Source organism: Gossypium hirsutum, chromosome A03 (genome assembly GCF_007990345.1).
Source record: "Gossypium hirsutum isolate 1008001.06 chromosome A03, Gossypium_hirsutum_v2.1, whole genome shotgun sequence".
In the NCBI taxonomy this organism is placed as follows: Eukaryota; Viridiplantae; Streptophyta; class Magnoliopsida; order Malvales; family Malvaceae; genus Gossypium; species Gossypium hirsutum.
The window spans coordinates 77,754,033-77,769,391 of NC_053426.1; the positions used below are offsets into that span (position 1 = coordinate 77,754,033).

The 15,359-nt window shown below is 37.0% G+C and overlaps 2 non-coding genes across 2 annotated transcripts; one reads left to right on the forward strand and one right to left on the reverse strand.

The window, feature by feature from the left end:
* The first annotated feature begins 299 nt into the window (after positions 1-299).
* LOC121225423 (small nucleolar RNA R71) lies at positions 300-406 on the forward strand. Its single transcript, XR_005923305.1, has one exon. It is a non-coding gene; the product is annotated as a small nucleolar RNA R71 (small nucleolar RNA).
* Positions 407-10,495: 10,089 nt separating this feature from the next.
* LOC121225770 (small nucleolar RNA R71) lies at positions 10,496-10,602 on the reverse strand. The gene has a single exon (XR_005923666.1). It is a non-coding gene; the product is annotated as a small nucleolar RNA R71 (small nucleolar RNA).
* Positions 10,603-15,359: the final 4,757 nt, after the last annotated feature.

Sequence of the window (15,359 nt, forward strand, 5' to 3'; positions counted from 1 at the left end):
TCACACCTCATTACTGGATGTACCTGCGTAGAAACAAGTAAACCATCAATCTTTTTATTGAGAAGTTATACCTGATTTGACAGCATAGTAACTGAGTTGACGTTATAAACGCCGGCTGTTTTTGTTGGCTAAGTCCCCATGACTTCCACTGATAATTATTCAGTGACATTTCTTCAATGAATTCATAAGCCTCTTCTGGTGTTTTGTTGTTGATGGTTCCTCCAGCAGCTGGGTCGATCATCTGTCTTGTTGAGGGATTCACACCATTGTAAAACTTTTGAACTTGCAGCCATAGAGGTAACCCATGGTGAGGGCACCTTCGCAATAGATCCTTGTATCTCTCTCATGCATCGTAAAGTGTATCTAAGTCCATCTGCACAAAGGAAGAAATATCATTACGTAACTTAGCCGTTTTAGCCGGCGAAAAATATTTTAGTAGAAATTTTTGGTCACTTGTTCCCACGTAGTGATGGACCCTCGTGGTAACGAGTTCAACCACTGTTTATCTTTGTCTCTCAGTGAAAAAGGGAACAACCGAAGACGAATGACATCATCAGAAACGCCATTAATTTTAAAAGTGTAGCAAAACTCCAGAAAATTCGCCAAGTGAGTGTTGGGTTCCTTATCCTGCAAACCATCAAACTGAACAAAATTTTGTATCATCTGAATTGTGTTAGGTTTTAGTTCGAAATTATTTGTAGCAATAGCAGGTCTAACTATACTAGATTCAGTTCCTGCTAAAGAAGGTTTAGCATAATCATACATAGTACGTGGAGCAGGATTTTGATTAGCCGCAATTGCAGGAGGCAGCTGATTGCCTTGGTTTTCAGCCATCTTTTCGGTTGGGGGTTAAGTATCGTCTTCTTGCTCGTTCTCCGTGTATCTTAAGCTGCGCCTTATTTCTCTTTGGTTTCCGCGAACTGTGCGATCGATTTCTTCGTCAAAAAATAATGGTCCCGACGGGTTTCTTCTAGTCATAAACTATGAAAACCTGCCAAGAGAAAGAATATATAATAATAAAATTAAATTAAATTGCAAGAAAAATAAATGGCTAAAGTAATAAAAATTGAGTGTTCCTAATATTTTAGTTCCCCGGAAACGGTGCCAAAAACTTGATCGCGTGATTCGCAACAAGTAATAAATATTTATAATGAAGATCAAACCTAGACTAACTATTATCACGACGAAAAGGCAAGTGCACCTATCGAACAATAGTATAGTAATGGCAAGACCGGGATATCGTACCCAAGGGAACTAAAAGTACTAGTAATAACTATCTTTTTATTATTTAACCTAGCAATAAAGAGGGGTTTTATTTATTTTAATTAACTAATTATCTAAAATAAGAACGCACAAAGAAAAGAATTGGGGAATTACTTTTGGAAAAATCGATTGACTTGAGACAATACTTAAGGAAAAATCCACCTAGACTTTACTTGTTATTCTGGCTCTGAATCTGACGATTTATTCATTCAACTTGTTCCGTAGAGATCCCTAAGTTATGTTATTATCCCTATTCAAGACTAATAACGTCTAATCCCTAGATTGAATAATCGAGACTTTTCTCTAATTAACACTCTAGGGTTGCATTAACTCGATCTATGGATCCCCTTATTAGGTTTCACCCTAATCCGATAAAATCTTGTCACCGTATTTCTAGGCACGCAATCAACTCCGCTTAATTATGACAAAAGTACTCTTAGACAGGGTCTATTCCTCCTCTGAATAAGAGCATGTCTTGAATCAGTATCCTAGGATATCAAAACAAGAATTAAGAACACATAATTAAGAACAAGTTAAATATTTATCGTACGATTTAGAAAATAATAACAAGATTCGTCTTAGGTTTCATTCCCCTTAGGTATTTGGGGAATTTAGTTCATAACTAAATAAGAAAACGTCTCTGAAGAATAAAGAATACAAAACATATAGAAAATCCAAAACTCCTAAAGGGAAATTGAGGAGAGATCTTCAGTCTTGATGATGAATCTGGCTTCTGAGATGGATCAATCGGCTTTCTTAGGGTAATTCCTTACCCTCCATCTCTGTCTCCCTTTTTCTCCTCTTCTAGGGTGTACTTATAGGCTTTGGAATGCCTAGAAGCCCTCAAAAGTGGCCTTTTCCGAATTGGACATAACTTGGGCTCGGCAGGGGCATGCCCGTGTGACATGCCCGTGTGTAATTACTTCAGGCCATGTTCGAGCCTGTTAGAATGGCACGGGCGTGTGCTATGCCCGTGTGAGTCGTGCTCCAATTCTGCTAGATTGACACGGTCGTATGGTATGCCCGTGTGAGGAGGTCCAGGCCGTGTTGATTTCATACTTTGGCCCATTTTCTCCGTTTTTGGCCCGTTTGTCGTTCCTTTTGCTCTCTTTTGCTCTCCTAAGTATAAAACATGAAATTAAAGCATTAGGAGTATCGAATTCACCAATTCTAATGAGAAATCATCCATAAAATACATTAAACATGGGGTAAAAATATGTATAATTTACAGTTTATCATAAGCATATATATATGTGGACATATGAAATATGTATGAGTTATTTGAGAATGAGATGTGCATATGTAGTTGAATTATGAACAATTGAGCTATATAAGAATTATAAATATGTGATTATATTTTGCCATGAACTACATGAATAAAATGGTTTAGAAATGTGTTATATGATAAGTTTATTTGTATATGACTTACTAAGCTTTTGAAAGCTTACTTTGTGTGTGTTTGCATTTTGTTTTAGATATCTAAGCTACTGGAGGCTCAGGGATTGTCGAGGATCATCACCACACTATCAAACTCTATTTTGGTACCTTTTGAAAATGTGCATATTGAAGTATGACATGTATAGGCTAGAAGTATTTCAATATGTTCTTGAGTTGTGAATATTAGCCATGTGATATGGCTTGGATTTGGTTGTGATTATGAATGAGTTTTGGTATAATCTATGTGATGCCAAATTGTTAATATGATGTGTTCTTGGATGACCAAATGAAATGGTTAATTTTGGTAAGTTTCATGATTGATTTGGGAAGTTAATATGATGTGGAATGCTATGAATTGAAATGGATTAATATGATGTATGAATTATGTGCTTTTGATATAAAATTTGTACTTTGAATTGGTATGTTTGAGTTGGATTTTTATATGGGAATGAATGATGATATCATGGGACAATTTGTGCATGATTTAGTATGTTTTTTAATGCCTTTGGGTCATGAAATGTGCTTTGTTTCATGCTTGTAGGGATGGTCCAAAATGGGTGGCAATTTGGCTTTGCAAATAGCTTATTTTTGTCCACACGGGCATGTGTCTCAGCCGTGTGCGACACACGGTTATGTTACACGGCCGTATGTCTCCTGGGGTACCCTGTGATTTAAAGTCAGTATACCCTACAACTTTGACACGGCCTAGACACACGGGTGTGTCTATCGATCGTGTGTGGCACACGGGCTGGCACATGGGCGTGTGGTCAGTCGTGTGATCCAAGTTAGTAGCCTCCCTAATTTTAACATGGCCTGGCACACGGGCGTGTCTTGTGGCCATGTGGACAAATCAGTATGTATGCCCTGTTTTGCCACGGCCTAGACACATGGGCGTGTCTAATGCCATGAGAGGCACACGGTCCGTTCACATGGGCGTGTGACCTTTGTAACTTAAAAAAATGTTTAAGTTTTGAAAATTTTTATATCTACTCAGTTTAGTCTCGACCTCTTTCTAAAGCATGTTTAAGGTCTTGTTGACCTAAGAAAGGGACTTTATGTTGATGTTTCACTTTGATGCCATGATGTCTGTGTAATTAATGCAAAATGTTCCGATATGTCTAGTAATGCCTTTTAACCCTAGTCCAACGACGGATACAGGTTAGAGGTGTTACACAAAAATTGATGAAATTTTGCTTGGATCAACCTGAATACCATCACCTGAAACTATGTGTCCCAAAAATCCGACTTCACGAAGCCAAAACTTACTTTTATTGAATTTAGCAAACAGTTTCTTTTCTCTCAAAATTTGCACCACAGTTCTTAAGTGTTCTGCATGCTCGGACTCATATCAGGAGTAAATCAGGATGTCATCTATAAACACAACTAGAAACTTATCCAAATATGGTCTAAAACTTTAATTCATCAAGTCCATAATAATAGCTGGAGCATTTGTTAAATCGAAAGGCATCACAAGAAATTCATAGTGTCAATACCTCGTTTTGAAAGTGGTTTTTGGCACATCTAACTTTTAACTCTCAACTTATAGTAATCGGATCTCAAATCAATCTTTGAAAACACTGTCGCCCCTTTCAACTGATCAAACAAATCATCAATCCTCGGTAACGGATACCTGTTTTTTATAGTCACTTTGTTGAGCTGGCAGTAGTCAATACAAAGCCTCATAGATCTATCTTTCTTCGATACAAATAGTATGGGAGCACCCCAGGGAGAAAAACTCCGTCTCACAAATCCCTTATCTGTCAATTCTTGCAACTGAGCTTTTAATTCTTTCAATTCATTCGGAGCCATTCTGTACGGAGCAATCGAGATTGGTGCAGTCCCAGGCAATAAATCAATAGCAAATTCAATCTCTCTAACCAGAGGCAACCCAGGCAATTCTTTCGGGACACATCTGAGAATTCAAAAACTACCGGTACTAATTCAAGTTTCGACTCAGACATTTCAGTATTTAGCACATATGCAAGATAAGCTTCACACCTATTTCTCGTGTACTTCTAAGCAGACATGTTTGAGATCACCATTGGTAATTTCATTCATCTGTTCCAACCCAAAGAATCTCACCATTTTCACATTTCAACACAAGGGTTTTCTGTCTACAATTTACCTTGGCATCATGCAGTGTCAACCAATCCACACCCAGAATAACATCAAACTCATCAAATGGTAACAACATCAGATTAGTCGGAAAACAATGACCTTGAATCATCAAAGGACAATTCTTGCAAACCTTATTAACTAACACATATTTTCCTAAGGGATTTGACATTTTAATCACAAATCAGTAAACTCAACAGGTAAATCCTTACTAGATACCAAATTCAAACAAACATAAGAATAGGTAGATCTGGGGTCAATCAATGCAATAATAATAGTATCATAGAGAGAGAATGTACCAATAATCACATCGGGAGATGACGTCTCCTCATCAGCACATATGTCATAAGCTCTAGCAGGTGCTCTAGCTTCTGATCTCACAACTGAATCTTTCACCACACTTTTACTACTAGCTCTGCTTCTGATATTTCTCGGTGGTTTACCTCTGCTAGCAGTATTATCTGGTCTAACATTCTGAAATTTTTCTTCTTCAACCTTCTCAGGGTAATCTTTAATGTAATGTTCTCAAGAATCACAATTGAAACAAGCTCGATTAATTAACCAACACTCACCGAAATGTCGCCTACCACAATACTGACACTCAGGTTTATTAGACCTCACATTACCCACACTTGCCATTGAAGTAGCTTGAGCTTTAGATCCTGAATATGGTCTCCCACGGTCTCGGTGCAAATACCCAGCTGAAATAGTCAATCGAGGATTCATCACTTTGGGCTTCTTTGACTGAGATTGGAATGACTTACCCATTGGCTCTTTCTTACATCTCGAGCCTCAATCATAGCTGTTTCCTTTTCTTTGTTCAGTTCTTCGGCCTTGCAAGCTCGATAAACTAACACAATGAGTTCTTTCAATTCTAAAATCCAAACTAACAGTCTGATGTCCTCGTTTAACCCATCCTCAAATCTCTTTCACATAATAGCCTCGGTAGACACACATTCTTGGCCACACTTTCTGAGTCTAACAAATTCATGTTCATATCTGCCACAGACGTTTTACCTTGCTTCAGCTCAAGAAACTCTTTTCGTTTCTGATCAATGAACCGCTGGCTTATGTACTTCTTTCTGAATTCCTCTAGGAAGAAATCTCATGTAACCCTTTCTTTCGGAACCACAGATACTAGTGTATTCCACCAGTGATAAGTCGAGTCCCTCAATAAAGATATAGCACACTTTAAGCATTCTTCAGGAGTACAAGAAAGTTCATCAAATACCTGAATAGAATTCTCAAGCCAAAACTCTACTTTCTCGGGATCATCATCTATATTAGCCCTGAACTCTTCAGCCCCTTGCTTTCAGATCTTATCAACTGGAAGCTTATTCAATCTTACCACATCAACACCTTGAGGAACTACGAGGACTGGTTGGGGAATAAGAGGGGTGGAGGAGGTTGAGGATTCGGATTTCCTTGAACAAATTCTGTATACCAATTACTCATCATATGGAGAAAGGCTTCCCGAGCCCCATCTCCCTGGCTACGTGTTTTAGATCTACTTTCAACTGGAACGGTCCATTGCGCGGGAGTCAGTGCATTACTCTTTATGTCATCAGCTACAGCTCGGTCAGGATCCATTTACTATATAAAAACACAATTTAAATTATCAAGAGTCATCACACTATCACAGTATATTTATGGCATGTATAACTAGACTCTCACACACGATATGTTAGTCCGAGAACCGACTAACCATAGCTCTGATACCACTAAAATGTAACACCACTTAATCGTGTTCGACGCAGGAATAGGGTACGAGGCATTACCGAAACATACACATGCAATCGTACAAAATCGAGACATAATTTTTACATCCAAATTAAACTTTTCAATTTTCATCACTAAGCCCCTGATATGGATCCTCGACGCCCAAAACATACTTTGGAAGTGGTCCAGGACTAAACCAAGAACTTTGGAAAACATTGGAAAATTTCTTGAAAATAAGGGCATACGCTCGTGTCCAAGGCCGTGTCCTTCACACAACCATTCACATGCCACATTTTCCATACTTTGTCATTACATACTCATTCAACCAACTCATGTCTCTCACAAAATGCATCATCATAACATATAACTTAACTCGTATTAGCCAACATCGATGGCCTTATACAAAATGAGTTATCAAATATTAAAGCCCAACATTTTAGGCCAAATCAATTATGATATATAACAAAATAATCAAGTCCTCTTTACATGCCATAACTCAAAATATGAATTTCAAAATACCAAAAAAATGATGATAGTGTGGATGGATCTCCGACGATCTCCGTACCTCGAGCTAGCTTGGTAACACTATAAAACAAGGGAAAAGAGAAGGGAGTAAGCATATAGCTATGTAAGTAGGTATGTAAATAATAAACAAATTATTAACATGCTTTTATAAATCCTTACAATATGTTTTCAAAATAATACAATCATAACTACACATAGATCCACTATTTACTCAAGTTCAGAACAAGTTGTCTATTCAAGTTATAGTCACTAAATTATTTATATCTTGAGCTATGGAACTCCAAATTAAGATTCTCTAATTTTTCTAGAAACTATACTCACATATTCTTACCATAAAATTTTAAGAATTTTTGGTTTAGCCAAAAAGTACAGTTTATTTTTTAAAGTCACCACTATTTCTCTATCTGATAGTTCAAACCCCTCTTCACTAAAAATTAATCATCTCCTCATACGGGATTTGGATGATGTTCTTGTTTGTTTATTTTGAAAATAGACTCATCAAGGATTTTAAGCATATAAATTACAACCCATAATTATTTTTGTACAAATTTTAATGATTTTTCCAAATCAGAATAGGGGATTCTGAAATCATTCTGACTCTGTGTCACAAAAATTCAAATATCTCATAATATGAAATTCTTTTGCTTACACTGTTTCTTTATATGAAAATAGACTCAATATCCTTTAATTGAATATCTTATTCAACCTCTAATTCGATTTTCAGTATTTTTCATGATTTTTCAAAGTCACACAACTATTGCTGTCCAAAACTATTTTATTACTAAATTTCACTCTTTCATGTTTTCTTTGTAGTAACTTTCATTGTAACACTTACTCCATATCAATCTTACCAAAGTTCGATCACATATCGAGCACATTGCTCATAAGTTTACACACACACACCTGCGCTTATTCATCATATAGTCATATTCAATTACACCTAGTCATTTCTTGTTGAACACATTGGAATAATAACGGATAGCCAGTAGCCTACACATAGTACCACCCTTGTAGTCAAAGCTACCTTCTTCACAAAATGGCCTTCACATAGTACCACACTTGTGACCAAAGCTATCTTTCTTCACAAAGTGGCCTTCACATAGTACGACACTTATGACCAAGCTATCTCTTCTCAAAGTGGCCTTCACATAGTACCACACTTGAGTCACTGGTGACATGTCACTTGTATCCTATTCTGTTCCTAATGTTCAACCGGGAAATTTCTCACTTTTTGATACTTGTCAATTTCATTCAATATTCAACCACATTTCATAAAAGATAATAAAACGTGATAATGTAAGTAAAAACGATGCATTATTTACATACAAACTTGCCTTGGTGAAAAATATGACGAATTTGCAATTTAGTCCACAACCTTTTCTTTTCCCCGATCAAGATCAATTCCTCATCTTTCTTGATCTATAATAACACATTTAACTCATTTAATACTCACATTATTCAATTTAGTCCAAAAATCACACTATAGAAAAATTACATTTTTGCCACTAAAGTTTCACATATTTAAGATGAAAAGCACTTATTTTTCTCAAATCATAAACCTAGCCGATTCATATTCCCTCTTATAGCAGCTCACATTTTTCACTAAATCACATTTTCTATCCATAATTTTACAACTTTTACAAATAGGTCCTTTTATGAAATTTCATAAAAAATCACTGAGTAAAAGTTGTTTATCACACTCCCAAACTTTCATATTCTTCCATCCATGGGTAAATTTTTAAACACAAACCCTAGTTCAAAATAATGGTGGAAATAGATAAACCGAGCTACGAGGATCTCAAAAACATAAAGAATATTAAAAAGGGTCTAAAATGGACCTACAATCGAGCTTGGAAGCTTGAAAAACCCTAGCTATGTCTTTCCCATGTGAAATTCGGCCAAGGGGTTGAAGATGAGAAAAAATTGGCTTTTAATTTGGCTTTTTAATTCATTTAATTACCAAATTACTAAAATACCCTTAACTTAAAAATATATTATTTCACCTATTTCATGTCCATTTTTGTCCAACAAATTAACCAATGGTCTAATTACCTTTTAAGGACCTCCAATTTAAAATTTCATAACAATTGGACACCTCTAACATGTAGAACTCAACTTTTGCACTATTTTTAAAATTTATTCCTTTTGACTAAATTGAGTGCCCAAACATTGAAATTTTCGAATGAAATTTTCACGAAATCATTCTGTGAAATTGTAGGCTATAAAAATATAATAAAAGTGAACTTTACTACGCCAGATTTGTGGTCTCGAAACCACTATTTTGACTAGACCTAAAATCAAGCTGTTACACTTAATCTTATATTTACTTATGAAAATTGATTAATTGTTTCAATTGACATAGCAATATATTCAAGAGATTAATTGGTTTAGTAAGTTTGTATGTTCATTAGTTAGCAAAATATCAAGTTGCCTTGAAATTTTTCGTAATAGCATGAACATGAGTTTAGTAATTTTAAGTTAAAGAATGTAATCGATCTAACACATTTATGTCATCTTGATTTAAACCCATTTTTTAGAAATCGTGCATTGGATCATTTTACTTTTTATTTACTTAGTTAAATTAGTTTTAGTTTTTAGATCACTTCTTCAAAATCAACAATTGTTTTCATCACCAAAGTGTTTAACTTTACATTTCATAAATATCTTTCTTGTCAAGTTCCTGCGGGTACGATAAATCGATATTTACTTGTCACTTTATTACTTGATATGATTGTGTACACTTGCACATTTCTGTCGTTCCAAGTTTTTGGCGCCATTTCCAAGGACTATTTTAAAATATATTGTTTGTGAAATTGTTAATTTTGCATTTTGGTCTTTTTTCTATTAAATTTTAATTCCAATACTTTTTGTGTTTGTTTTAGGTATTTATGAGTATTTATCAAATTACTGACTTACTCCCCATCAACCCTGAAATTGAAAGGACTTTCAGACAAAGGAAAAGACAAGAGAACCAAAGAAGGACTGAAGAGATGAATTTCAAAAATCAAAACCAAAATCAAGGAGGAGTATTCACTTTACTTACAATCTGATTGTTGTCGATGACAAAAATTGTGCCATTCGACAATGTGCCATTCCTCTCTTCACTAAGCTTAATCCGAGTATTGTGAGATCCAAAATTGAGGCACCGCAATTCGAACAAAAGCCTATCATGTTCCAAATGTTGTAAAATATGAGTCAATTTAGTGGTATTCCTATTGAACATCCACATTTTCATCTTCTGCTATTCCTGGAAGTGAGTGACTCATTTAAACTAGTCAAGATGACCAAGGATACCTTAAGAATAAGATTATTTCCATACTGCTTAAGAGATAGAGCACGAGCGTGGTTGAACTCCCTATCGTCAGGTTCCAAAACTACATGGAAAGAGTTGATTGAATGCTTCTTCATGAAATACTTTCCTCCATCTCTAATTGCTAAGATCTGAAATGAAATTACTTTGTTTCAGCAACTTGACAAAGAATTTTTATCTAAGGCATGGGAGTAGTTCAAGGAGTTATTACGAAAGTACCCTTATCATGGCATTCCTTACTATTTTCAAATGGAAGCTTTCTATATGGGTCTCAATATTCATATTAGAATTATGGTGGATGCTTCGACAAATGGAGTCCTTCTTTATAAGTCTTATAACAATGCTTACGAGATTATTGAAAGAATTGTTAGTAATAACTATCAGTGGCCAACCAATTGAGCAACCTTAGAAAGACGAGTAGCAGGAGTACATAAAACAGACACATTTTCTTCTTTGGTAGCCCAGGCATCCTCTTTGTCTTATATGTTCTTAAACATATTTCTTGTGAATATTGTGGACGTGGTCATTTTTTTGAAAATTACACATTGAATCAAGAGTCAAAATATTACATGGGAAATAAGAATTGAAATGGTTCGAAATCAAATTCTTACAACTCTTCGTGGCAGAATCATCCAATTTCTCCATGGAGTAATCAATGGGTAGACCACAACAACTCTTCTATGCCATCTAGACCAAATTATCCACTAGAATATTCTTAACAAGTGCAACAACCCCCACAAACTAAATCTTCAAGTAATCTTAAGAATTTCCTGAAGGCATACATAGCAAAGAATGATGAACTAAACCAAAGCGATGTAGTAACATTGAAGAATTTAGGAAACCAAGTGGGACAACTAGCTAATGAGATCAGAAGCAAACACAAAGGAATTTGGTCAAGTGATACATAAAATCCAAGAATTTCGGGAAAAGAACATTGCAAAGTAGCCAATTTTCCAAGTGGAAAAACATTAGAGCCCAAGGTTGTTGAGGTTCAAGATGAGCCTGTTGTAGCTCAAGACAAAGAAGAAGTTCAACCAATTGTTGAAACTCCTGTTTCAAAGAAATCAGATTCTGTAACAGCCCAAACCCGGCCCATATATTATGGCCGAATCTGACGTGCCACATTGAAGTTAAAAACCCCTGTTTCATTTTAGTGCATTAAAAATCGACTTTTGTTAAGCTAACAAAGTGAATGGAAGCTGGGCACCAGGTAGGAATTCGTAACAGAGGAGGTGAGCCATGAAGGCTGCTTAAGTACCAAGCTCTTCGAATGGATCCAATCCTAGACATGCCCACAACCATTTGCACACTTGGTTATATCGATTTGAAATTTATTTAAGTGGATATCTTTGAGAAATCAGATAATCGTAACGTTGTGTTGTTTCGAAAACAAGTGTCATTTTGAAAACGCGTCCTAAGTCTCACCCATTTATTATCAACCAGTTTAAAGTTATTAAAAATAAAATAATCCCAGAAAAGAAAGAAAATAAAGTTAAAATGGTCTTATTACAACCAAAAATAATTAATAAATAAAGCAAACTTTAATGAAAACCAAACACTTATTCAAAAGCCCAAAAGCGATCACCGTGGCCACTCTGAATCCCCTCTGGCTCTAAGTCCCTAAATCAAGGCTCACCTGCAAGGTTAAGAAAAGGGGGTGAGTTTGGAAACTAAATGCGTAACAAGCCCCTTTTAGAGCCCAAAGCAATATCAGCCTGCTGGGCCTAAGCCCAACTTCAATCTCAGCGTATACTAGGCCGAAGCCTTTTCATATTTCATATTACTAGGCTGAAGCATTTACTATAAACGGTATGGCCCATAGGCCCATTTCAATATCACATGTAATACCAATGAATGTATGCAAGCCCATTTGGGGAGACTACTCAACCCACCATCCGCTACTCTCCACCCGTACCAACCAACACACCATGTGGGGAATAACTTAACCCACCCAACCAACACACCACTGCCAGCATAGCTACTTTATCATATATCTGGAGGCCTAGCCTCTTTAATATCTGGGGCAAAGCCCTTTCGGTAAACTGGGGCATAAGCCCTTTTCAATAAATTGTGGCATAAGCCCTTTCTCAATAAACTGGGGCATAAGCCCTTTTGCACTTCCTCCATCCATATAAAAACCCAACCCAATGCATTTATGAATACATCATGTGCATATCATACATATCATGTGCATATCACATCGATCATGTATATCAAAATCCCATGTATCAAATTATAAGTAAACCCTAGGGGTATAACAGTCATTTTTACTTAGGGGCAAAACAGTCATTTTCATAATATAAGGGTAATTTCATAATTTTACCAAATATTAGGGTTTTCCATGTTCATTATTAGTTACTAACCATTCATATGTTTTAAACAGCGATTCTAGCCCATTTTTCGCGATACCGAGTTATTGGGCCAGAAACCCCTAATAGGCACTACGTAGCCGATTTAGTCATCTAGGCCCATTTAGCCTATTTTCCATAATGGTGTTACCAGTCTTTTCGTGCACTTTAACAGGTTTTCATTTTCTACCTAATTTGCTCAAATGGGCCCAGAAGCCCATTGGGCCTGATTTTGACCCCTCGAGGCCCAACTTGCCGTGAATGCCAAAAAACATACCCTTACCTTTTCCAGCATTCCCGATCATCAACCTAGCGAATCTAACTAACCAATGAGCGTTCACTTGCTCACACGTCCTCGAAATGTCAGTATTTTGGCATTTCGGCTTTTCGGCATTTATTGTTTTAAGCTATGAAAAAGGGTTCGTTACACACCTGTTTTGCGATATTCCTCGACGAGATCTCCTACACGTTTCCTCCTATAATCAACCGCTTATAGATCAGCTCACAAAAATTAAACCAAACGAGAACCATCTATTAACAATACTTACACATTCAGCCACCCTCCATAATGGCCTTAGAATCCATACCTTTGCCGAAGTTGATGACTAGATCTAGTCACTCCGATGATCCCAGCTAATCCAAGTCGACACTATGCCTTGCAGCTCCTCCACTATACAAACCATAAAAAGATTAAAAGAAAAACCCAATAAGGCCTATACCCACATTCGGCTACCTCCCTAACCTATAGGGGTTTCGGCTTTTCTTAACCTCTATAACACCGAATTCATTAAGCCCACAAGCACTTACCAAGGTTCACCTACCCAAACGATTCCAATCCCATGTTAACTCTGATTCAACGCAGTCCCAACTCCTAAACACTAGCAGAAATCGCACCACAAGGATCCTAAGAATTGGCCACCAAGTCACCCAAGGGTGCTGTGCTTTCGGCTTTTGGGTCACTGAAGAAAAAGTGGTTATGGACCAAAAAGGGTGTTGACGAAAGAGTTGAGAGGATTTTGAAATAACAAGAATCGGCTATAAAGAAAAAGAACAAGTGTATATCTTTATAGATAAATCGACTTCCCTTGACTCCTTCGGGATTTGGCTTGTTGCTATTCGGTTAGCAATGAAAAGAATGATAGGTTCGGCTTTTACTATGAATGAAAGAGAGGAAGAATGAGAGGAAAAGAGTTTGTGGAAGAAATAATAGAAGAGAAATGAGAGGGATTTGCTTAAGAACAATCGGCACAAGTGAAAAGAAAGAAAAAGAGAAAAATGCCACCCTAAAACCCCAATAGCCTAATTTGCTCTAAACCTTCCCCTTGACCGGCCACCACTTCTCCCATTTCAAATCTCCTAAAATCTCTCCTAGATACGCTCCCCCTTATCTCTCCATCATCCCTAAAATCTCTCCCCTTATCACTCCATAATCCATGCACTTGATTAATTCAAACTCCTCCAACAGAATCCACTTGGGTTCCAACGCCTACCCTTCCTGCACATAAAAATAAATAACCTTATTTGCCAACACAGGGAATCGAACCCAGGTCTTTTTAGGAGCTTAGTGGTGTCACCCTTGTCACTTTACCAAAGCTCTTTTTGTGATACATTTTACCCACAACTTTACATAAGGTCATCGAGCCAGTACCCCTAACTCATAAGTCCTAAATTCAAAAATTCTATCGGGTTTTGGCCAACACATGGGCCTTCCATAAGCCCACAACCACATACCAAATTTTTAAAAACTTTACTAAAATATCGAGAATCGCGAAAAACCTGAAAATTAGGATGTTACAACTCTACCCTCCTTAATGAAATTTCAGCCTCGAAATTTACCTGATCCAAACAGTTAAGGGTACTGTTGACGCATCGCCTCTTCGGTCTCCCAAGTAGCTTCTTCCTTGCCATGGTTCCTCTAAAGTACCTTCACTAATGGGACTGACTTCCTTTTCAACACCTTGACGTCGCGATCCAGTATTTGCATAGGTTCCTCTTCGAAAGTCAAATCCGACTGTACTTCGATTTCTGTAACTCGCACGATATGAGTTGGGTCCGAACGATATCACCTTAGCATGGACACATGAAAAATGTCATGAATACGATCCAGCTCTAGAGGTAACTCTAGTTGGTAAGCTACCGGCCCTATCCGCTTAATAATTCGATAAGGCCCAATAAACTGTGGACTCAACTTGCCCTTCTTACCAAATCTCAATATCTTCTTCCAAGGTGAAACTTTCAAAAAGACCATGTCCCCTACAGCATATTCAATATCCTTACGTTTCAGATCGGCATAAGACTTTTGTCAATCCGCTGCCTCCTTTAACCGATTCCTGATCACCTTAATCTTGTCTTCAGTATCTGTTACCAACTCTGGCCCAAGTACTTGCCTTTCCCCCAATTCTGCGCAACAAGTAGGCGAACAACACCTTCGCCCATATAGTGCCTCATAAGGAGCCATTTGAATACTTGCTTGGTAACTGTTGTTATACGCGAACTCTGCCAATGGAAAATAGTCCTCTCAGCTGCCCCTAAACTCAATAACACAACCTCTCAACATGTCTTCTAAAATCTGAATGACCCTCTCTGACTGCCCATCCGACTGAGGATGAAAAATCGTACTAAAATCTAATCGCGTTCCCAAT